This window comes from Canis lupus, chromosome 9 (assembly GCF_003254725.2).
Source record: "Canis lupus dingo isolate Sandy chromosome 9, ASM325472v2, whole genome shotgun sequence".
Classification (NCBI taxonomy): Eukaryota; Metazoa; Chordata; class Mammalia; order Carnivora; family Canidae; genus Canis; species Canis lupus.
In genome coordinates this window covers 44,715,737-44,741,807 of record NC_064251.1, presented here as the reverse complement: position 1 = coordinate 44,741,807, position 26,071 = coordinate 44,715,737, and the positions used below count along the sequence as shown (strand labels likewise).

General features: G+C 37.6%; 1 protein-coding gene and 1 non-coding gene across 2 annotated transcripts in view; one reads left to right on the top strand and one right to left on the bottom strand.

Annotated features, from left to right (window-relative positions):
- The window catches only part of TAOK1 (TAO kinase 1), a 158,793-nt gene that overhangs the window by 112,202 nt on the left and 20,520 nt on the right, over positions 1–26,071 (bottom strand). The window lies entirely within an intron of this gene.
- LOC112677734 (U6 spliceosomal RNA) lies at positions 18,123–18,229 on the top strand. The gene has a single exon (XR_003147169.1). It is a non-coding gene; the product is annotated as a U6 spliceosomal RNA (small nuclear RNA).

Below are 26,071 nucleotides of genomic sequence, written 5' to 3'. Positions count from 1 at the left end.
CCTTCTGTCTGCTTGTTTATTCATTTGTTTTATCTTTATATTCCACATACAAATGAAATCATTTATTATTTCATCATTCTCTGACTTATTTCATTTAGCATTATACCCTCTAGGTCCATCTATAATGTTACACATAACAAGATCTCATTCTTTCAATAGCTGAGTAATATACCATTGTATACATATACATCTTCTTTATTCACTCATATATTGATGGATACTTGAATTGCTTCCATATCTTAGCTATTGTAAAAATGCTGCAACAAGCATTATTTCAAATTAGTGTTTTCGCTAATTAGGATCTTTTCAAGTTAGTGTTTTCATTTTCTTTGGGTGAATACCCAGTAGTACAATTACTGGATCATATGGTATTTCTAATTTTAATTTTTTGAGGAATCTTCACAGTGGTTGCACCAGTTCTACATTCCCACCAACTTGTTTTATGTATGTGTGTGTGTGTATATGTATATGTATGTATGTATATATATATATATATATATTTTATATATGTGTGTGTATATACATATATTTTTTTTAAGTAATCTCTACACCCAGTGTGGGGCTCAAACTCATAACCCCAAGATCAAGAGTCACATGCTCCACTGACTGAGCCAGACAATTTCTTCTTTTTGATGCTAGCCATTCTGACAAGTGCAAGTGATAGCTCATTGTGATTTTGATTTGCATTTCCCTGATGATAAGTGAAGTTGAGTATCTTTTCACATGTCTATTGGCCACCTATATGTCTTCCTTGGAAAAATGTCTATTCAGTTCTTCTGCCCATTTTTCAATCAGATTATTTGGAGGATTTTTTTTATGTTTAACTGTATAAGTTCTTTATATATTCTGGACACTAACATATGGAGAAAGTTTTAGTAGTTTGGATAGAAGATCAAACCAGCCACAATATTCCCTTAAGCAAAACCTAGTCCAGAGCAAGGCCCTAACTCTTTTCACTTGTATGAAGTCTCAGAGAATTGGGGAGGCTGCAGAAGAAAAGTTTGAAGCTAGCAGCGGTTGGCTCATGATGTTTAAGGAAAGAAGCTATCTCCATAACATAGCAGTGCAAGGCAAAACAGCAAGTGCTGATGTAGAAGCTGCAGCAACTTATTCAGAAGATCTAGCTAAGATAATTAATGAAGGTGGCTACACTAAAAACAACAGGGATCCCTGGGTGGCGCAGCGGTTTGGCGCCTGCCTTTGGCTCAGGGCGCGATCCTGGAGACCCGGGATCGAATCCCATGTCGGGCTCCCGGTGCATGGAGCCTGCTTTTCCCTCTGCCTGTGTCTCTGCCTCTCTCTCTCTCTCTCTGTGACTATCATAAATAAATAAAAACTAAAAAAAAAAAAAAAACAGATTTTTTTCTTTTCTTTTTTTTTTAAGATTTATTTATTCCTGAGAGACACAGAGAGAGTCAGAAGGAGAAGCAGGTCCCCCACAGGGAACCTGATGAGAGACTCAATCCCAGGACCCCAGGATCATGACCTAAGCCAAAGGCAAACACTCAACCACTGAGCCACCCAGAGGCCCAACAACGGATTTTCAATGTCAATTAAACAGTCTTGTATTGGAAAAAGATGCCTCCTAGGACTTTCATAGCTAGAGAGTAGAAGTCAATGCCTGGCTTCAAAGCTTCATAGGACAGGCTAACTCTCTTGCTAGGGGCTAACGCAACTGGTGACTATAGGCTGAAGCCAATGCTCATTGACTGTTCTGAAAATCCTAATGCCTTTAAGAAGTATGCTAAATCTACTCTGCCTGTGGTCTATAAATGGAACAAAGCATGGATGACAGCACATCTGTTTACAACACGGTTTACTGAGTATTTTTAACCTATTGTTGAGACCTATTGCTCAGAAAAAAAAATTCCTTTCAAAATATTACATTGACAATGCATCTGGCCCCCCAAGTACATGGAGTTGTATGAGATTAATGTTGTTTTCATATATGCTAATACAACATCCACTCTGCAACCTATGACCAAAGAGTAATTTTGACTTATGAGTCTTAGGATTTAAAAATACAATTTGTAGGGGCACTTGGATGGCTTAGTCAGTTAAGCAATTGACTCTTGGTAAGAGGTCATGATGGCTCAGGTCATGATGATATGATCTCCTGGGACTGAGCCCTACATCAGGCTCCCCATCCAGTGGGAAGTAGTCTTGAAGAGGCTCTCCCTCTGCCCGTCCCCCAACTCACATATGTACTCTCTCTAAAATAAAGCAATTAATCTTTAAAAAAATAAACAATCTGTAAAGCTGTAACTGCCAAAGATAGTGATTAGTCTGATGAATCTAGACAAAGTAAACTGAAAACTTTGTGGCAAGGATTCATCATTGTAGATGCCATTAAGAACATTTGTGATTCATAGGAGGAGGTCAAAATATCAACATTACAGGAGTTTGAAAGAAATAGATTCCAATCCTCATGGACATTCAGGGGTTCAAGACTTCAGTGGAAAAACTAATGGCAAATGTGATGAAAACAGAATTAAAATTAGAAGTGGAGCCTGAAGATATAATTAAGTTGCTGCAATCACATGATAAAATTTTAACAGATGAGGAGTTGTTTTCTTATGGCTGGGCAAAGAAAGTAGTTTCTTGAGATGGAATCTACTCCTCTATAGACGCTGAGAAGACTGTTGAAATGACAACAATGTTAAAATATTTCACATAAAGGAACAGCAGGGTTCGACAAAACTGACTCTAATTTTAAAAAATTTCTACTCTGGGTACAATGCTATCAAACAGTGTTGCATACAACAGAGAAATCATCTGTGAAAGGAAGAGTCCATCGGTGCGGCAAACTTCACTGTTGTCTTATTTTAGGAAAATGTCACAGTTCCACCCAACCCTCAGCAACCACCACCCTGATCAGTTAGCAGCCATCAACAACGAGGCAAAATCCTCCATCAGCAAAAAGATTATGATACACCGAAAGCTCAAATAATGGTTAGCTTTCTTAGTAATAAGATACTTTTAAAATATGGTATGTAGGGACCTGTAGGTGGCTCAGCGGTTGGGCATCTGCCTTCGGCTCAGGTTGTGATTCCAGGATCTGGGATCGAGTCCTGCACTGGGTTCCTTGTGGGGAGGCTGTTTCTCCCTCTGACTATGTCTTTGCCTCTGTATCTCTCATGAATAAATAAATATAAATCTTTAAAAAAATAAAATATGTATATTTTTTAGACATAATGCTATTACACACTTAATAGACTACCATATAGTGTAAACATAACTTTTATATGGACAGGGAAGCCAAAAATTTCATTTGACTCATTTTATTGAAATATTCACTTCAATGTGGTGATGGAACCAAATCCACAGTAACTCTGAAGTATGACTATATAAATGATAGTACTATTAAAGAGAATCAGACTAAAATAATGAGGTCATTCCAAATTTATTTTGTGATATATACAGATTTTCTTGTATATTCAAAACCTATCTCTGGGAAGATACTTGGAAACTGGTAGCACTGATGGCCAGCATCTGAGGAAGGGACTCAAGAGCCTAAGACGCAAAAATGACAGGGAGACTTTATACTGTCTATTTTGTATTTTTCGAATGGTGAATGTTTTGCATATTTAAAGGCAAATGCTAAATATTAAAGTAAGAAAAATTCATTTTCTGGCCATAGCATTATATGAAACTGAGTTCCAAACAATTTAATATTTTCATAATTTGCGACTTTCTACAAACATTCACTTCTCTAATGTTCCCCCATTCCCATAAACAGAGATTCTAAGAATTAGAAAAGTAATTCATATAACCATTAGGAATTATTAACAGTACTTGGTAAGAATCTAAATGTGGACTGATAGAAGGAATCTCTCTCCAGTTGTTTCCCTTTAATAAGATCATATGGCACCTAGACTTTTCCATTCTTTCACTGTTGGGGGAAGAGCAAAGAGAGAGGGAGAAGCAGACTGCCTGTTGAGCAGAGAACCCAATCTGAACCGAAGTCAAATGCTTAACCTACTGAGCCACCCAGGTGCCCCACAAAATTCTTTTCATGTCTTTCTCACACATACCCTCTTATTCCCTCAAGTTTGGAAGGGAAGAGACCAAAATGTCAATAGCTGTTACATATGAGTGCAAAGATTTAGAACTTATTTTCTTCATTTTGCTTATCAGTACTTTCTAGTTTATTATGCTTTCAATGAATGCAGTTTATATGAATTTTTCAATGCAAAGTAGGAATTTTTAAGTTTAAGTTTTTATTTTTTAAGTTTTTAACTCAAAATCTACAAATATTACAACTTTGCAAAGAAGAAAAATTTTCATTTAAATTTTTCAAAATTCCCTGAATACACTGAAAAACATTATTCTAAAATTATTATGGGGTCAAAGATGTGGGAAGAAAAAAACAGACTATCAAACTATATAGATAACTATAGTTCCACACTAATGAATTTGAAAATCTCAAAGATGATTTTCTGTCAAAATGGAAATTAGTTTGAAAACAATTAACCCAGGGGCACTTGGGTGGCTCAGTAGGTTAACCATCTGCCTTTGGCGCAGGTCATGATCCCAGGGTCCTGGGACTGAGCCCCACATCGGGCTCCCTGCTCAGCAGGGAGTCTGCTTCTCCCTCTCCCTCTGCTACTCCCCCTGCTGGTGTGCATTCTCTCGCGTGTGCGCTCTCTCTCTCTCTCTCCCAAAATAAAATCTTTAAAAAACAAACCAAAACTAAACTAAACTAACAGAATTCTTCGAAATATCGAGAAAGACAAAAAAGACCAGGGAAATGTCCTAGAGGTTAAAGAATAAAGACCTATTGATATGGGAAGCAAAGACAAAAGAAAAATTAAATTTTGTTACTACTTACAACCCACTGAAATGTCCTTGAAACAGGCAAATGACATCCCTCAGCTGCCTCAATGTTAATACTTTGCTAGGGGCAAAAGGCAATCTTAAATCTTAGCCCAATCCCAGGACCCAGTAGGTCTTCTTTAACATATAAAAAGTTCATTGGAAGCTTCCTTCAAAAAAAAAAAAAAAAAAAAAGAAAAGAAACTTCATCTCTACCCTCCACCCAAGATATAAGTTGGCAATCATTCCCCAAGCATGTGGCCCACCAATATACATCTGAAGGGTCTCATGATGAAGGTTTTATTAGACAGTAATAAATAGCCTTTTCCTAATAATAGCTAGCCCTCTCAAGGTCCTGGAAACCCTGCATCCAAAATTCCTTAGTGACTTATGCTATCCCTAACCCCTGGCACCTTGAAAGTAAATGGTCCCTCCTCATGACCCTAGTGCAGCTTTTACTGTCCACAGGTCCTGTCTCCCTGCTTTAATAAAACCACCTTTTTAGGGGCATCTGGGTGGCTCAGTCAGTTAAGCATCTGCCTTTGGCTTGGGTCATGATCTTGGAAGTCCTCAGATCAAGCTTACATCAAGCTTCCTGCTCAGCAGGGAATCTGCTTCTCTCTTGCCTTCTGCCCCTCCCCCTGCTCATACTCTCTAATAAATAAAATCTTTAAAAAAAAAAATTCTTTCTTGGCCATCAGCTCCAAATCCCAACATTTCCTACCTTAATATGACAAATAAATACAATGTGTGGTCCTGGATTGGGGGGAAAATCCATCTTTAAAAGACACTATTGGGGCACCTGGGTGGTCAAGTTGGTTGGTCATCTGACTTTTGATTTCAGCTCAGATCATGATTTCAGGGTTGAGAGATTGAGCCCCATGTCAGGCTCCATGCTCAGCAGGGAATCTGCTTGGGATTCTCTCCCCCTCTCCCTCTTTCCCTCCTCTGTCCCTCCTCTACCACCACCCCCACTTACAGGAGCTTGCGCACACACTCTCTTTCTAATAAATAAATACATCTTAAAAAAGACATGATTGTGACAAACTGGAATAGTCTGAATATAGACTGTATATTGGATAAGAGAATTATACTGTTAAATTTCCTGACTGTGGCACTTTTATTGTGTTTACTAAAACGAGGTCCTTGTTCTCAGGCACAACATGCCTCACTATTTACAATCACTTCTGCAATTAACTCAAACACTTCAGGGGATATTCAAGTGAGTATCTATGTAATACAGCAATAGTTACATGTTATATATGTTAACAATTCATGAATCTTCATAAGGAGTACAAGGGGTATTCATTATACAAGTCTAGCAACTTGCCAATAAATTTTATATTTCTCAAAATAAAAAGTTAGGAGATAAGGACAATGAGGCTGGGGTGCCTCCTACAGCTCAAGGCTACCACTATCCTACCAGAGCTGCCCACTCTGGAGGATATGAAAGTGCAGGAGGTAAAAGTCAGTTCTGTGCTTAAAGTCGCAGCACCCATCATTATGGAGCTCAGTGTGAAAAACTCAACAAAGAGTTCACGCTCCAGGGGCTCCTAGTGGCTCAGTCCATGGAACATGTGACTGCTGATATTAGAGTTTAAGTTTGAGCCTAAGGTTAGGTATAGAGATTACTTTAGAATCTTAAAAATAGGGGATCCCTGGGTGGCTCAGTGGTTTAGCGCCTGCCTTTGGCCCAGGGCGCAATCCTGGAGACCAGGGATCAAGTCCCACGTCGGGCTCCCAGCATGGAGCCTGCTTCTCCTCCTCCTGTGTCTGTCTGTCTCTCTCTCTCTATCATAAACAAACAAATAAATAAATAAATAAATCTTAAAAAAAGACTTTTATTAACTTAAAAAAAAATCTTAAAAATAAATAAATAAAAAAGCTCATGCTCTGCCACTATAAAAGAAAGATCCACAGTGGTGTTTAGAGAAAGATAATCTTGTTAACAAGTATGCTCTGTACTTCTTTGGGCAGATGAGGCTTCCTGTGTGGAGCCTTTATGGAATAATGGACCTGCATTAATTACTCCAGCCTGAAATTGTGCCTTCATTGTTCCAAACAGCAGACAAAATTTGAGGAGTGTTGGACAAACTGGACTGGGTGTAACCTGACCTGGGAGAGCTGTTAGAGAGCTGTTGAAACAGATCAACCCTTACTAGAGAATCTCTATCACTCAAGACCGAGACTAGATGCCACTTCCTGAGACAGAAGATCTTAAGGGTGCCAAACAGGGAAGCTGCCTTTTTCTCTGAACCATGGAAAGATGAGTATACCAACCACATTCAGTCGCCAGCCCAGACAACTTACAGAAACTACCACACAGTTTGAATTGACCAACAGCAGTGTTCTTTCTGGGATGACAAACATTAACAAAAAAGTTAATTTATGTGATTTGGCAGTTATTCTATACCATTTCCTGGCCACTAGAATATTTAAAGGACAAAAAAAAAAAGAAGAATGTTTAAAGAACAAAAATAATAAAATTTTAAAAATTAAAAGTTGGGGAAGGAGAAAAACTGGAAACCTTACAGGCCAACAGTTTAAAATAATAACTATACGCTTCACTGAAAGAATGAAAAAGTGTTACCTCCAATTAAAATATAAAACATGGCAATTTTATTGATGATTACTTTCAAACTTCAAAGCAGAAAGGCAGGAGAACTTAAATTTGTTTTAACACTGGCATAACCCTAATAATAAGGAAAAAGAGCAAAACAAGACAGTCCAATTTTACTTTGAATTCACTTCAAAGTGGTATCTCCAAGAGAATATTCAATAAATAAAATTGGAACAAATTTCAGATTACAGATAGGATGCTGTCACTATCCTCTCAATACCCTTCCTCATAGCTATGATGGGAAGATACTACTAATCCATCACAGCATTCTTCAAGATTTATAGGCAGTTCCTCAGTCCTTGTCAGCTTTCCTTCCTTTCATTAGAATTGAATTAGAATGTAAAACCTATTTCCCATTTCCAAGTTTTCTACTCCAAAAAAAGCTAAGACAGATTCCCTATACCTTATGCATCATATGCCAAATTAACCAGAGGTTGACTGATGATTTAATCAGAAATAAAAACTAGAAAAAATGATTTAGGGCAGCCTGGGTGGCTCAGTGGTTCAGCGCTGCCTTCAGCCCAGGGCGTAATCCTGGAGACCAGGGGTCAAGTCCCACGTCCTGCTCCCTGCATGGAACCTGCTTATCCCTCTGCCTGTGTCTCTCATGAATAAATAGATAAATCTTTAAAAAAAAAAGAAAAAGAAAAAGAAAAAGAAAAAATGATTCTAATATTTTCCTTATGTCATAAGTACTAAACTAAAGATAAAGAAGTGCCTGGGTGGCTCAGTTGGTGAAGCATCCAACTCTTAGTTTCAGCTGAGGCATGATCTCAGGGTCCCGGGATCGAGCCCCATGTAGGCTCAGCACAAAGTCTGCTTGAGATTCTCTCCCTCTCCCCCGTCCCTCCCCCACTTAAGCACTCTCTTTCTCTAAAACAAAATAAATAGGGCAGCCCTGTGGCTCAGCGGTTTAGTGCCGCCTTCGGCCCAGGGTGTGATCCTGGAGACCTAGGATCGAGTCCCGTGTCGGCTCCCTGTATGGAGTCTGCTTCTCCCTCTGCCTGTGTCTCTGCCTCTCTCTCTCTCTCTCTGTGTCTCTCATGAATAAATAAAATCGTTAAAAAAATAAATTAAATTAAACAAAATAAATAAAATCTTAAAAAAAAAAAAAAGAACTGGGGCACTGGGTGGCTCAGTTGGTTAAGCTTCTGCCTTCAGTTCAAGTCATTATCCAGAAGCAGGATCATGCCCTGCTCCACTCAGCAGGGAGTCTGCTTCTCCTGCCCCTCACCCCGCTTGAGCTCTCTCACACTCTCCTACTCTCTCCCAAATAAATATATAAAATTAAAAAAAAGATAAACCACAACAAAAAGGTTAATACCTATGTAAATTTTAAAACATGAAGTTTGGGATCCCTGGGTGGCGCAGTGGTTTAGCGCCTGCCTTTGGCCCAGGGCGCGATCCTGGAGACTTGGGATCGAATCCCACGTCGGGCTCCCGGTGCATGGAGCCTGCTTCTCCCTCTGCCTGTGTCTCTGCCTCTCTCTCTCTCTCTCTCTGTGACTATCATAAATAAATAAAAATTAAAAAAAATAAAATATTAAAAAAAAAAAAACCATGAAGTTTTCCCAAAATACCACTAAAAATTAAGACAAAGTTCAAATTGCTAAAAATATTTTCAAACTAGTTTATATGAATATAAAGGATATTGAAAAAGAACTTATGCAAATAAAAAAATCAACGAAATAGGCAATTCTCAAGCTAGCTTACACTACACCAATAAAATCATACCAATACAGACATGAAAACAAATGATTTTTTCAGAAATTGAAATTTCAAGGATTTAATGGCCAAATCTAGGGATCTCAAAGGTACATACATAAGAATGTATGACAGGGGCACCTGGGTGGCTCAGTCAGTTGAGCATCAACTCTTGGTTTCAGCTCAGGTCATGATTCCAGAGCTGTGGGATCAAGTTCCAACTCAGGCTCTGTACTCAGCTCGGTCTACTTGAGATTCTCTCCCTTTCCCTTTGCTCCCATCCCAGCTCATGCTCCCTCTCAAACATGCTCTCTCTCAAATAAATAAATAAAATCTTAAAAAAAAAAAAAAAGAATGTTGTAAGAAATAAGAATGTACGCTGATTTGCATTTCTGGAAAGCAATGCAAGATTAGACATCAGTATAAAAACTCTCCTGCCCTTTGATTCAACTCTACCTCTAGGAACTAAAAAAAAAAAAAAAAAAAAAAATTGTAACAAATATGTTCGTAACAGCATTATTTAGAAGAGCAAAACAGCTAGAAACCATCTAAAGGTCTATCACTAGAGAAATGAGTAAATGAATCTATTTGATGAATTTCTGTAAGCCATTTTAAAAGTTCTAGTTTCAAAGAATATTAATGGCATGGGAATGTGGCCACAATAAAAGCTTTAATAAATTGTACAAATGCTATTTTAAAAAAATATATAAATAACATTTATTATATCCTAAGCACGATATTAAGTACATTCCATCCATTGTCTAATTTATTCTTTATTTGGTTTATAAAGGTTTACTTATTTGACAGAGTGAATTACAGAGAGCATAAGCAGGAGGAGCTGCAGTCAGAGGGAGAGAGAGAAGCAGACTCCCTGCAGAGCAGGGAGGCTGATACACAGCTTGATCTCAGGACTCTGAGATCATGATCTTAGCTGAAGGCAGATGCTTAACCAGCTGAGCCACCCAGGAGACCCTATTCTCTCTTTTCTTAAGATAGATAGATCGATTTATGAGAGAGAAAGAGAGAAGGAACACAAGAGCACAAGTGGAAAGGGCAGAGGGAAAGGGAGAGAATCTCAAGCAAATTCTTCACTCAGCAATGAGACCAACATGGGGCTTAATCTCACAACACTGAGATCAGGACCTGAGTTGAAACCAAGAGTTGGTTGCCCAACTGATTGTGCCACCCAGGTGCCCCTAATTCATTTTTTTTTAAGATTTTATTTTAGAGAGAGCAAGCATAAGCACAGGGAAGAACAAAGAGAGAGAGACAAGCTGACTCCGCACTGAGCACAGACCCCAAGGTAAGGCTCGATCTCACAACCCTGAGCTCATGTCCTGAGTGGGTATCAACAGCCAGATGCTCAACCAATTGAGCCACCCAGGCATCCCCCCTAATTTATTCTCTTAAAGGTACTATTAAGTAGTTCTTAGGTAGAGATGTTATAAGGCCTCAGATTTTTCACTTTAGTAAAGTACCTGGCACACACTAACAGTATTTACTCTTATTATCCCCATGTTACAGATTTTGAAACTCAAGATTCAGAGAAATTTAGTGATTTGCTACCATCACATTGCTAATAAGTGGTGGAATAAAAATATGAACCTAAAGGATTTAATTCTAGAATCTCAAAAAAAAAATTCTAGAATCTCTATTCTTAACTATTATGCTATACAATGTCTATACATTAAAATACAGAGAAGGAAATATACCAACCACCTAGAATGATATCTCTAGGTGATAAAATCAGTGATGGCTTTTATCTTCCAAATGTTCTACATCTATACATGAATTACTTTTAAAACTATTTTTTCTGGGACACTTGGATGGCTCAGTTTTTGAGCCATTGGCTCAGGTCATGATCCCAGGGTCCTGGGATTGAGTTCCACATCAGGCTCCCCACAGGGAGCCTGCTTCTGCCTCTGTCTATGTCTATATCTTTGCCTTTCTCTGTGTCTCTCATGAATAAATAAAATCTTAAAAAAAATAAAAAATAAAAATAACTAAAATAATTTTTTTCAGAGAACTTTAAAATATAAATAATACAAAGGCATCTGGCTGGTTGGTTCAGTCGGTGGAGCCTGCAACTCTTGATCTCAGAGTTTTAAGTTCAAGCCCATGTTCAGTGTAGAAATTACTTAAAAATAAAATCATTATTTTCTAAATAAGTTCTTAAAAAATATCAGTAACACAAATATCAATATTATAATACCTAGAAGATATACAATCTATATCAAAAGCTTAGTCTTGTTATCACAATACTTTCAATAGTGGCAACATTTTCTGATAAAGGGAAGCTATTGATCTAAGCTCAATAAACAAACTAAAATCTGAGAATGGTTTTTAATGTATTTAAAGAAATATTATTCATAATATTTTCTGTATTTCAAGAGGATATAAAGACAATAGTTATAATATCCAATATGCCCAAATGTATAAAGTAATGTTATGGTGACTTGGCAGTGTAGCATTGAATGAACATGATGGAGAAATAAAGAAAAACCATTTTGCTTTTTATAGAACTATTCCCATTGTACATCTAATAGTAACTTGGATAACTATAGTTTAGGTAAGCCAAGAATAATTCCTTTATTAACAAACGGAAGGAAATATTTAACTCCAATATTTAAAACATTGTTCTTAGGGGCACCTGGGTGGCTTAGTTGGTTAAACATCCAACTCTTGGTTTTGGCTCAGGTCATGATCTCAGGATCATGAGATCAAAACCCAAGTCCAGCTCAGTGCAGAGTATGCTTGAATTCTCTCTCCTTCTCCCCGCCGCCACTTCTACCCCTTTCCCTGACCTACATGTGTATTCTCTCTCAAATAAATAGATAGATACATAGATAACTCTTAAATTGTTATTTCAGATTTAGATTAGCCTTTTGGACCTCTTTTTCCCTTGTCTTTTAAGATTTTATTTATTTACTCTTAAGGGACAGAGAGAGAGAGAGAGAGAGAGAGAGAGGTAGAGACATAGGCAGAGGGAGAAGCAGGCTCCCTGTGGGGAGCCGGACTCAGAACTCGATTCCAGGACCCTGGGATCATGACCTGATCCGAAGACAGATGCTCAACCACTGAGTCACTCAAGCATCCCTTTCCCTAGTCTTTTTCCAGGGTATATTCTTAGTTCTGCCATTTTCCAAAGGAGAACTGTCCTAACATACTTCATTGCTTTCTAGATTGGAAAATCTTTTCACATCCTTTTGTTAGCTCTAATAACTGAAAGCCAAACTCTATTTACATCCGTTTTTATTAACAGTAACTCAAGAGATAACAATTGTGATAAAGCCCTGAAAATTACCAATCAGCCATGTTATTATGGACAGCCTATTTATTTACTACATAGAAAGTTCAAAGGTACTATAAAACTATATTTGACATCTCCACTTGAATATCTCAAAGGCACTTCTAATTTAACATAATCTAATCACTTAAACTAATCTTTTTATATGTCCTATGTAAAACAAAGTGAGCCAAACTAATGTATCAAATCCAGAAACCTCTAAGTTATTTCTTGACAACTCCCTTTCTTTCACTCATAGGCCAATCCATCATCATGTCTCAAAGATTTGTCCTCCTAAATCTTTCTCATTTACCCACTTAACTACATCTCCACAATTCCCTCCTTTTTCCATCCTGTCTACTACCATAGCTCACTCAGGCTATTCTATTAACGACTTCCTAAATGGTGTCCTTGCATCCACTCTTGGCCCTTCTCAAATCCAATTGGTCTACTACAATCAGAACAACATTTCAAAATGCAAATCTGATTATGTGATTCCCTCTAGGTGTTCAATGCCTTTATACTGTATTTCAGTTGAAACAAACATTTGTTATGTTTCAATTGAAACATAACATTTAAGGAACTGTATGATCTGACCCTACCTATTCTTTAGCCTCAGTATCAACTTCCTATATGCTCTGATGATACAGGCCTCTCAGTTTATTGTCATGCTCTTCTTACCACAGAGCCTTGAACACACAGTAACTAAAAACACAGGTTCTAGAATATTATCTAAGTCCCAAAACTGGACCTGCCCACAAATTAAATCTTGGCACTTAATTTAGAGGGAAGCAAGATAATCTCTCTGACCTCAGCTTTCCCAACTCTACAATACGGGAAATGATTGATATCTATCTCATGGGGATTTTGTGAGGGTTAAGTGAAATGTATAGAGAACATATTGCTGATAACCAGTAAGCATTTCATGCCAAACTCCTCTTTATTTTTTATTTTTAAAAGTTTTCTAAAATTTTAATTCCAGTATAGTTAACATATAGTGTTATAGTAGTTTCAGGTGGACAATATAATGATTTAACAATTTAACAATTTCATACCTTATTTGGTGCTCATCATGATAAGTGTCCTCCTTATTCCCCACACTGACTGCTTTGGTAACCATCAACTTGTTCTCTATACTTAAGAGTCTGTTTTTCAGCTCAACTTTTTTTCCTTTGCATGTTTGTTTCTTACATTCCACATGAGTGGTATCCTATAGTAGTTGTCTTTCTCTAATTTCACATAACATCCTCTCTAACTCCATGTATGTTGTTGCAAATGGTAAGACTTCATTCCATTTATAGCTGAATAATAATAATCCAGTGTGTGTGTGTGTGTGTGTGTGTGTGTGTGTGTGTACCCATACATCTTTTTTACCCATTCATCTATCAATGGACACGAGGGTTGCTTCTATAATCTGGCCATTATAAATAATTCTTCAGTAAATACAGAAGTGCATGTATCCCACTGAATTATTGTTTCTGTATTTTGAGGATAAATATCCAGTAGTGCAATTACTGGATCATAGGGTAATCTATTTTTAACTTTTTAAGTTTTATTTAAGTAACCTATACACCCAACATGGGGATTCAGCTCATGACCCCGAGATCAAGAGTTGTATACTTTTCTGGCTGAGCCAGCTAGGCACTCTACTTTTAACTTTTTGAGGAACTTCCGTACTGTTTTCCACAAAGGCAGCACCAGTTTGTATTCCCACCAACAGTATATGAGGGTTCCTTTTAATCCACACCCCTGATAACACTTGTTATTTCTTATCTTTTTTATTTTAGCCATACTGACAGGTATGAGGTGATATCTCTTTGTAGTCGTGATTTGCATTTTCCCAATAATAAGTGATGTTGATTGAGGATCTTTTCATGTGTCTGTTGGCCATCTGTATGTCTTCTCTGTAGAAAGGTTTGTTCGTGTCTGCTGCCCATTACTTTGCTTTCTCTTTTTTGTTTTGGTAAGCTCTATACCAATCTGGAGCTTTAACTCATGACCATGAGATCAAGTCATATGCTCTACCAACTGAGCCACTGAGGTGCCAGGGGTGCCCCTCTTCTGCCGATTTTTGAATTGGATTATTTGATTTTTGGATATTGAGTTGTATCAGTTCTATATATATTTTTGGATAGTAACTCTTTATCAAATGTCATTTGCAAATATCCTCTCCCATTCAGTAGATTGTCATTTAGTTTTTTATTATTTCCTTCACTGTCAGAAACTTTTTAATGTTGTCTAAACTCCTCTCTTCATTTTCTGGTTATCAACTCCACTGGGAAACTTTTCCCAGCCCAATTCTTCCAGGCACAGTTAACTGCTTTTATATGTGTGTGTGTGTGTGTGTGTGTGTGTGTGTGTGTGTGTGTGTGTGTGTGTGTGATGCTTCCGTAAGGCTTGCTTATACTCAATTAACACTTATCTCACTGTTCTGAAGTGTTTACTGATCTATCTTATCCTACTACTAAGTGAGTTCCTTAATGGCAGAGGCTATCTTATTAATCTTTGAATCTGATGTAACTAACACAATGACTCTGATAGTAGGCATTCAAGAAATGTCAGAGTGAATATAGGAATCAGATAAACAATGAAAAACATGGTTTTAATACAAGAATTATGACAGTACATATAAAGATTTTATGTACAATTATGTTTTTTCAAAGTGTGGTCTACAGCCACCTGCGTAAAAACTGCCTAGTGTTTTTAAAATATACCTCTGGCTTCTCATCAAACCAATTATCTACAATTTTCCATAAACGTCTTTTTGTAAACCAAAAGTTGAAAGTTGCTAGATTAAATAATGAATTAACATAATTACTAAATGTAAATTTAAGAAAATGAATAATACTATGGTCAAACATTACATTTCAAGGTCCTTAAGAGAAATGAAGTCATTTAATTGAACCTACTATTGAATCAGAGTCAATTATGTGTAAGCTGAGACTATCAGTAGAGATTATATTCAATATTTCTAAATAGGAGAGAATCTGAGGGATAAAATACAACTGTCTGGAGATTACTTCCAATTGGATATTCTCCTTAACCTCGTTTGGAAGTTTCTGAAAGGGGGCAACAATTTAAAATATAAACAATTTAACCTATATCAAATTATGCCCAAACCTGAGAAGCACTTATAATAAGCAACAAAATATGAACTATTTGGATTATTTAGGACGTATCTGTTCTCAATTATTTCCATCATATATTCCACTATAGTAAGATCCACTTTTAAGTTACATTTCTAAGCTTTGTATCCTTCCTAATATTCCCAGAAAGAGGGCGGCTCGTGGGGGGCTCAGCAGTTCAGTGCTGCCTTCAGCCCAGGGCATGATCCTGGAGACCCGGGATCGAGTCCCATGTTGGGCTCCCTGCATGGAGTCTGCTTCTCCCTCTGCCTCATGAATAAATAAATCTTTAAAAAAATTCCCAAAAAGAACAATTTAACAATACATGTTTTACTTTCAATCAAAACACAGCTGAATAGGCAATTTGTGAACTAATATTTGCAGAGAAAATTAGTCAAAACACAACAAATTCTGCCTTTTTGTCATTTTTTTTGTTCAAATAGAAGAAAAAAGTTCATGAGTTTTCCCAAATCTCAATATATAGTTTTCCTTTAATACTTAAGTTACAAGATAAAAATTGAATGTTTTTTAACAAGATCTGGCATATTGATTAGATCTTAAAATATCTTCCAAATAAAAACTGAGCATATTGTGTGACAGACTTAGAACATTAGAATTATAAAAAGGTACCTTAGACATCCTTTAAGTCAATATTTACATTATGGACGAGAGCCTAAAAGGTTAAGTGGTTGCCGAAGGTCACGCTTACTTAACAGAACTGGAATTAAAAATCTAAATTTATACTAAATGCAAGGTAATATCCTGAATTGAATCCTGGAATAGGAAAAAGGACATCAGTGGGAAAATCTGGATAAATTTGAATATAGTCAAATAATTTATGTAATAGTTTCATATCAATATTAACTTCATAATTTCAACAAATATATCAGTTTATTTAAAACATTAACAGAAAAAAAACAAAAAAACAAAACAAACAAAACATTAACAGAATATTACTCAGCCATTAGAAACAACAAATACCCACTATCTACTTTGACGTGGAGGGACCTGGAGGGTATTGTGCTGAGTGAAATAAGTCAATCAGAAAAGGACAAACATTATATGGTCTCATTCATTTAGGGAATGTAAAAATTAGTGAAAGGGAATAAAAGGAAAGGAGAGAAAATGAGTGAAAATATCAGTCAGGGTGACAAAACATGAGAGACACCTAACTCTGGGAATGAACAATGGGTAGTGGAAGGGGAAGTGGGCAGGGGGTTGGGGTGACTGGGTGATGGGCACTGAGGGGAGCACTTGGCAGGATGAGCACTGGGTGTTATGCTATAAGTTGGCAAACTGAACTCAAATAAATACATACATACATACATACATTAACATTAAGAGTGCCTCAGTAGCTTAGCTGGTTAAGCGCCCGCCTTCTACTCAGGTCATGATCCCAGGGTCTGGGAATGAGCCCCCACATCAGGCTCCCCACTCAGCGGGGACTTGATCCCAGAATTTTGGGATCACAACCCCAGCCAAAGGCAGATGCTCAATGAACTGAGCCACCCAGGTATCCCGTAAATAAAATCTAAAAAAAAGAAAAAAAAAAAAGATTTAGTATCACCAGGGGCACCTGGCTGTCTCAAAGGAGCACCTGACTCTTGGTTCTTTAAGCTTGGGGCTTAAAGTTCAAGCTTTAAGTTGGGGCTTTAAGTTCAAGCCGCAAGTTGGGTGTAGAGACTACTTAAATTAAGAAAACTTTAAAAAACAACAACAAAAACAACAGGATAGTATCACAATATTGGCTATAATATTTTGATAAAATTTAAACCAATCAAATTGTTTTTGAGACTTGGTGTATGCAAATTTGGAATCAACTTCTGCTTCTGAACAATGATAGAATAACTGGGACAGGATATATTTTCCTGTCACAAAACCTAAAAAACTGGAAAAATATAAAATTCCTTTTTCGACAATGAACAAGAAGCAACACATGACAATATTTCTGAGAGAACTGAAACAAGCCAAGTTCTATGGTGGTTACTGGCTTTCTACCCAGAAACACTTTCCAGAATGTAGCATAGGCAAAGGGATTCCAAGTAAAGCGTAGCAATCTCTGAGCTAAGAAGACAAAGATCAGAGTTTAGGAGGGCCAAGCCAAATAAAATAGAGAAAGTGGACTTTCTACACAAAGAATTCCAAAACTGTTAGGGGATGTCTTCCGGTATTTTCCTGAATACTAAGTTGTACGTGCATAGGGTGAAAACTCAATAAGGCCAGGCAAGGAACAACTAGTGGGGAACTAAACTCCCAGACATTACACAGGCTGGAAGATGTCAGAGTTCCAGCTAAACTACAGTGGAGAGTCCTTGTTGAAGACTTAGGGCACTCAGTAGAGACCCAAAGGGTTATAACTTAATAATAAAACTAAATTAGCCCTAGAATAAAGACTACTCTAAATTACCTTAATGAAGCTTCAAAATGTCTCTAAAGGGATTAAGCTGATCCACAAATAACTGCCCATCAAAATGAAGTGTAACATTCTATATAAACAGACCAAAAAATCAGCATTAAAAAAAAAAGTGACAACATACTACACTCAATCAAAAATTAAAAGACATACCAAAAAGTGCTGGCTCCAGCAGCACCTATACTAAAATTACAATGATACAGAGAAGATCAACATGGCTCCTGTGCAAGGATGACATGAAAATTCATGAAGCATTCCACATAAAAAAAAAAAAAATGTAAGGGTGCCTGGCTGGCTCAGTTCTTGATCTCAAAGTTGTAAGTTCAGGCCCCGCATAGGGTGTAAAGATTACTTAAAAATGAAATCTTTTAAAAATGCAAATTGAAGAAAAAAAGACATACCAAAAATCCCGGGAAATGTTACCATAACCAGCAGAAAAATTGGTCAACAAAAATAGACCTCAGAATGAAAGAGAAATTAGCAAAAAAGAGCATTAAATGAGTTATTCTAAATATCTGCAAGTATTTAAATAAGAACATATACATAATGAAGAAAAGAGAAAGAAAAAAACAAGAATAAAATGGAACTTCAAAAGATGAAAAATACAATTCAGAAATTTAAAAATGTACTAGATGGGATTAACAGCATATGTGACAATGCAGAAAACATACATTTTTAAAAGATTCATTAATATGGAGACATGAAAATAAGAACCATATAATAGCATAGACAAAAAAATGTGTAGGATCAGTGACTGTGGGGCAATATTAAAGGGTCTAATACATGTACAATTGGAGTACCACATGAAAGGGTGAACTAAAAAAATTATTACAAGAAATAATGACCAAAAATTTGATTTTGATGGAAACTATAATCCCACAGATTCAAGAAACTCAACACTTGGGGGAATCTCTGGGTGGCTCAGCAGTTTAGCACCTGCCTTCAGCTCAGGGCATGATCCTGGAGTCCCGGGATTGAGTCCCACATCAGGCTCCCTGCATGGAGCCTGTTTCTCCCTCTGCCTGTGTCTCTGCCTCTCTCTCTCTATCTTTCACGAATAAATAAGTGAAAATCTTTTAAAAAACTTTTTTAATTAAAAAAAAAGAAACTCAACACCTCCAAGATAACTTCAAATCAAGACAAAGGTATATCAGGGTCAACTTACTGAAAAATCAATAATAATTTTTTAAAAAGTCCTAAAACTAGTCAGAAAAAAAGAGACATATTTCCTACAGAAATACAAAAGAAAGAATGACCACAAATCTCATCTGAAATTATGCAAGTCAAACAACATAATGGAAGGACATCTTTCATGTACTAAAAAAACTATCAATCTAGAACATCATATATGGTAGAAATATACTTTACTTTTAAAAAATTTTTATTTATTTATTCATGAGAGACACAGAGAGAGGCAGAGACACCAACAGAGGGAGATGCAAGCTCCTCATGGGGAGCCAGACGTGGGACTGGATCCCAAGACCTGGGACCATGCTCTGAGCCAAAGGCAGACACTCAACCACTGAGCCACCCAGACGTCCCTAAAAATATACTTTAAAATTAAGGGTGATTCTTCACACCTATCAGAATAGCTAAAATAAAAAACAAATTATAACACCAAATGCTATGAAAGAAGCTAGTCACAAAAGGCCAAATATTGTATGATTCCTCTCAAATATTATATAATTCTCAGCAGCTAGGAGAGGGGGAAATGAAGAGTAAGTGTTTAACTGATACAGAATTTCAGCTGGGGAAGATAAACAGTTGGAATAAATGGTAGAGAAGGCTACACAACAATACAAATGTACTTAATGCCACCACCATACACTTAAAAGTAGCTAAAATGAAAAAAGTTATGCTATGTAGTATATTTCCTACAACTAAAAAAAAATGCTAGTGAAGACATGAAGAAACAAGATTACTCCCATATCATTAGTAGAAATGTACGGGTTTTAATTTCTTTATTTTTGAGAGAGAGGGCACACACTGGGGAGGTAGGGGGAAGGAGGAGCAAAAGGAAAGGGAGAATCTCAAGCAAGACTCCATGCACAGCCTGGAGCCCAACATGGAGCTCGATCCCACAACCATGATCTGGGCTGAAACCAAGAGTCATCCGACTGAGATACCCAGGCTCCCCTCATTGGTAAAACTGTAAACTATTACAGACACTCTAGAAAAGTATGGCAGTTTCTTATAAAACTAAACATGTGTGTGGTATATGACCCAACAATTGAACTCTTGGATATCTATCCCAGATAAGCAAAACTTATGTTCACACAAAATTTTGTATGTCTGTACTTCATTTGTAAGAGCAAAAACTGGGAAACACCCAAATATAGTTCAGTCAGTAAACAGTTAAATAAAATATAGTACGTGCATACCATAAACAACCATTTTGCAATAAGAACAAACCACTGGTAAGTGAAAAAAAAAAAAGCTTATTTCGAAAATTATACACTGTATAATTCCATACACTCCCTAAGTGTCAAAATTGTAGAGATGAAAAACGTAAGTGATTTCCAGGGTATGGGGTGCATAAAGGGAGAGAGGTAGCTATGACAAGGGTAGATGGAACTATTCTGTATCAACTGTGGTAGCTGTCACATGAATCCACACATGTGATAAACCTACACAGAACTAAGTATATATACAAACTCACACACAAAGGAGTGTAGGCAAAACTGGTGAAATCTGAATAAGGTCAAGTGAACTGTATCAATGTAAATTTCTTACTTGTGATATTATACTATAGTTTACCCAAGATGTTACCACTGGGGGAAACTAGGTAAAGAGTAGATCTCTCTGCATTATTTCTCATAATTGCATGTGAATCTACAATGACATCAAACAAAAGGGTTTCTTTCAATTAAGGTGAAATAACGAATTATCAAGCAAAATCTATGAGAATTCATTAACAGCAGATGTGTACTATAAGAAATATTAAAGAGGGCACCTGGGTGACTCAGTTGGTTAAGCATCTGCCTTGGGCTCAGGTCATGATCCCACGGTCTAGGATGGAGTCCCAGGTCGGGCTCTCTGCTCACCAGAGTCTGCTTCTTCTACTCCCTCTGCCTGCCACTCCCCCTGATTGTGCTCATTCATACACACGTGAACGCTCTAATAAATAAAATCTTTAAAAAAAAATCAGAAATGTTAAATTAAGTTCTTCAAGTGTAAGAATAATGAACAGAATCTGGGATCTACACAAAAGAATGAAGAGCAATAGAAACAGTAAATATATGGCAAAAATATAAAAGACTTTTTTAAAGATTTATTTATTTGAGAGATGGAGACAAAGAGTGTGAGATGGAGGGAGGGAAAGAGTGGACACATGAGCAGGGGGATGAGCAGAGGAAGAAAGAGACCAGCAGAGTCCCTGCTGAGAAGGGAGCCTGCTGACATGGGGTTCAGTTCCAGGACCCTGAATCATGACCTGATCTGAAATTAAGAGTTAGACACCTAACCAAATGACCCACCTAATTATCTTTAAAACTCAAGGAGCTGTGGGCAGCCTGGGTGGCTCAGCGGTTTAGCACCACCTTCAGGCCAGGGAGTGATCCTGGAGTCCTGGGATGAAGTCCCACATATCAGGTTCCCTGCATGGGGCCTGATTCTCCCTCTGCCTGTGTCTCTGCCTCTCTCTCTCTCTGTGTCACTCGTGAATAAATAAATAAATAAATAATTTTAAAGATTTTATTTATTTATTCATGAGAGACAGAGAGACAGAGACACAAGCAGAGGGAGAAGCAGGCTCCATGCAGAGCCTAACGCGGTACTCGATCCTGGGTCTCCAAGATCATGCCCTGGGCCGAAGGCGCCGCTAAACCGCTGAGCCACCCAGGCTGCCCAATAAATAAAATTCAAATTTAATTCAAGGAGCTGTTTAAAGCAAAAAAATAACAATAATGTAAGTGGAGCTTTTAACATATGTAACACAGAAACAACATGTGACAATGATTGCACAAAAGATTAGAGATGAAAAAAGAATGTCATCGTAAGGTTCATATATGTGAAGTGACAGCATTATCCGAACATGAAATGCAGTAAGTGAAAGCAGCTAATGTAACCCTAAACAACCACTTTAAGAAAAAAAATGCCATGTTATACCAAGAGTGGAGATAAAGCTGAATAAATATACTCAATGCAAACAAAGGTAGGAAAACAAAGGACAGGGCAGCCTGGGTGGCTCAGTGGTTTAGCGCCGCCTTCAGCCCAGGGCGTGATCCTGGAGACCTGGGATCGAGTCCCACGTCCGGCTCCCCACATGGAGCATGCTTCTCCCTCTGCCTGTGTCTCTGCCTCTCTCTGTGTGTCTCTCATGAATAAATAAAATCTTTAAAATAAAAAAATTTAAAAAAAGGAAAACAAAGGACAAAAAGAACCACCAAATGATGAGACAAACAGAAACAAACAGCAAAAGGCATATATAAACCCAACCATATTGTTATTTTCATTAAATGTAAATGGTCTCAGAACACTCCAAATAAAAGGCAAATAGAATGAATAAAAAAAGCAAGATAGGGAATTATTTATTTATTTTTAAAGATTTTATTTATTTGAGAGAGAGAGAGAGCACACACACACACACACACACACACACACACACACACGGTGAGCAGCAGACAGAAGGAGAGGAAGAAGCAGTCTCACTGCTGAGCAGGGAGCCGATGTGGAACTCTATCCCAGGTCCCTGGGATCATGACCTGAGCCGAAGTCAGATGCTTAACCAAATAAGCTACCCAGATGCCCCCAAATAGGGAATTTTTAAAAAGCTGTCAAAAAACAACAGTTGTCAACATGAAACTCGCTTTAAACATAAAGACAAAAATAGAAAAAATAATAATAATAAAAATAAATAAATAAAAAATAAAGATAAAAATAGGCTGGCTCAGTCAGTAGAGGATGCAACTTTTGATTATGGGAGTCGTGAGTTCAAGCCCTACACTGAGTGTAGAGTTTACTTAAAAAGAAAAGAAAAAGAAGGGGATCCCTGGGTGGCGCAGTGGTTTGGCGCCTGCCTTTGGCCCAGGGCGTGATCCTGGAGACCCGGGATCGAATCCCACATCGGGCTCCCGGTGCATGGAGCCTGCTTCTCCCTCTGCCTGTGTCTCTGCCTCTCCCTCTGTGTGACTATCATAAATAAATTAAAAAAAAAAAAATTAAAAAAAAAAAGAAAAAAATACATAAAGACAAAAATAGGTTAAAAGTAAAGGATAGAACAAGATATACCATGCAAATACTAAGGTTCAGAATACTGGAGTACAAACTGAAAGCAGGGCCTCAAAGAGATATTTGTATATTGCTATTCATAGCAGCAATATTCACAATAGCCAAAAGGTAGAAACAACCCAAAGTCTATCAACAGATGAATAAGCAGGGGTGCCTGGGTGGCTCAGTTGGTTGGGCATCTGACTCTTGATTTTAGTTCAGGTCATGATCTCAGGGTCGTGAGACTGAGCCCCACTTTGGGCTCCTCGCTCTGCTTGAGATTGTCTCTCCCTCTGTCCCTTCCCCCACTGTGTCTATAACAAATAAATCTTTAAAAAAATTAGATGAACGAACAAATGAATATGTGATATATACATATATATACACACAGGTACATACACATACAATGGAGTAGTTTTCAATCTTTTAAAAAGGAATGAAGTTCTAAGATACACAACTACACAAATGAGCCATGGAAACATTATGCTAAGTGAAATGAGCCAGACACAAAAAGACAAATATTGTACGACTCCACTTATATTTAGCTACCTGGAAAATGCAAATTCATAGAGACAGAAAGAGCAGAGGTTACCCAGGTCTGGGGAAGGTGGGGGTAGGATGGAAGCTATTCTTAAATGAATACACAGATTCTGTTTTAGACGATAAAAAAGTTGTAGAGATGAATTATGGCAACAATTGTGCAATTGTTAAGAGTAAGTGCACTTAATGCCACTGAACTGTACACTTTAAAATGGTTCGTTTTATGTTATGTATATTTTAACACAATTGTTCAAAGAATGATGAAATGTCAACAAAGATAAAAAGGGATTATTTCATAACAAGAAAGGACAGTGCAAGAATATACAACAATCCTGACCACCTGGTTGGCTCAGTTGATTAAGTGTCTGCCGTCAGCTCAGATCATGATCCTGGGATCCTGGGATCCTGGAATCAAGCCCCACATCAGGCTCCCTGCTCAGCAGGGAGTCTGCATCTCCATCTCCCTCCCTTCTCTGCCCCTCTCCCCTGCTCGTGCTCTCTCTCTCTCCCAAAAATATAAAATGCTTTAAAATTTTTTTAAAAATAAAAGAATATACAATTCTAAATCTGTATGTAGGATCCCTGGGTGGCGCAGCGGTTTAGCGCCTGCCTTTGGCCCAGGGTGCGATCCTGGGGACCCGGGATCAAATCCCACGTCGGGCTCCCGGTGCATGGAGCCTGCTTCTCCCTCTGCCTATGTCTCTGCCTCTCTCTCTCTCTGTAACTATCATAAATAGATAAAGATTAAAAATAATAATAATAAAATAAATCTGTATGTACCTAATAAAACTTCAAAATACATAAAGAAAAACTGACAAAACTGAAAAGAAAAAGACAAATAATTAGAGTTGACATTTCAACATACTCTGTAATTGAACAAACAGGTATAAGAAATCCATACATACATAGGAACTTAACACTCGAATAACTTGACCTAATTCACATTTATAAAGCACTCCATCTAACAAAGAATACACATTCTTCTCAAGTGCTTATGGAACATTAACCAAACCAGACCATACACTGGGCCATAAAACAAGTCTCAACAAATACAAAGAATTATAGTTTATTCTCTGACCACACAGAATCAGAAATTAAATTAGGAGTATTCCTAAATATTTGAAAAGTAATCAACACAATTCTAAATCACATATTATGGGGTACCAAAGCTGCTGCCACCAAGACTAAATCCAACACTACCTGCCAGCCTACCAACCAGCCAGACATGTACTCCCCTTTCTATATGGTTCTAAATCCAATATGGCAATTCTCAAGGATCAGCTGATTCTGCATCTTTTTAAGGAAGACTATACCCCCCACCCCAGGATAAGATTACAGTTGTTAGGGTTGGTTCTGTTGGCATGGCCTATGGCATGACGAGTCTCTTAATGAAGGACTTGGCAGATGAACTTGTTCTGGTTGATGTCATGGAAAACAAACTGAAGGGAGACATGATGGCTCTCCAAAATGGCAGCCTTCTTATAACACCAAAAATTGTCTCTGTCTCTGTCTACTACAACATGACTGCAAGCTCCAAGCTGGTTATTTCATCACAGCTAGGGACATGTCAGCAACAGAGAGAAAGCCATCTTAATTTGGTCCAGCATAAATGGAACATCTTTAAATCCATCATTCCTAATATTGTAAAATACAGCCTAAACTGCAAGTCACTTGTTTCCAATCCAGTGGATATCTTGACTTTCGTGGCTTGGAAAATAAGCAGCTTTCCCAAAATACTATGTTATTGGAAGTAGTTGCAATCTGGATTGAGTCCAGTTCTGTTACTTAATGGGGGAAAAGCTGTGAGTTCACCCATTAAACTGTCATGAGTGGGTACTTGGGGAGCACGGAGAATCAGTGTACCTGTATGGAGTAAATGTTGCTAGTGTCTCCCAGAAAAATCTGTGCCTGGACTTTGGCACTAATACAGATAAGGAACAGTGGCAAGAGGTTCACAAACAGGTGATTGACAGTGCCTGTGAGATGATCAAACTGAAAGACTACATCCTGGGCCACTAGACTGTGTCAGATTCAGCAAAAAGTATAATGAAAAATCTTAGGTGGGAGGACGCCTGGGTGGCTCAGTGGTTGAGCATCTGCCTTTGGCTCAGGGAGTGATCCCAGGGTCCTGAGATCCAGTCCTGCATCGGGGCTCCCTGCAGGGAGCCCACTTCTCCCTCTGCCTGTATCTCTGCCTCTCTCTGTGTGTCTCTCATGAATAAATAAATAAAATCTTTAAAAATAAGAAGTATAATCATATGATTTCAGTAGAGGCAGAAAAAAAAAAAAAGCATTTGACAAAGTTCAATTCATTCCTGACAAAAACTCTCAGCATACTGAAAATAGAAGGAACTTCCTTA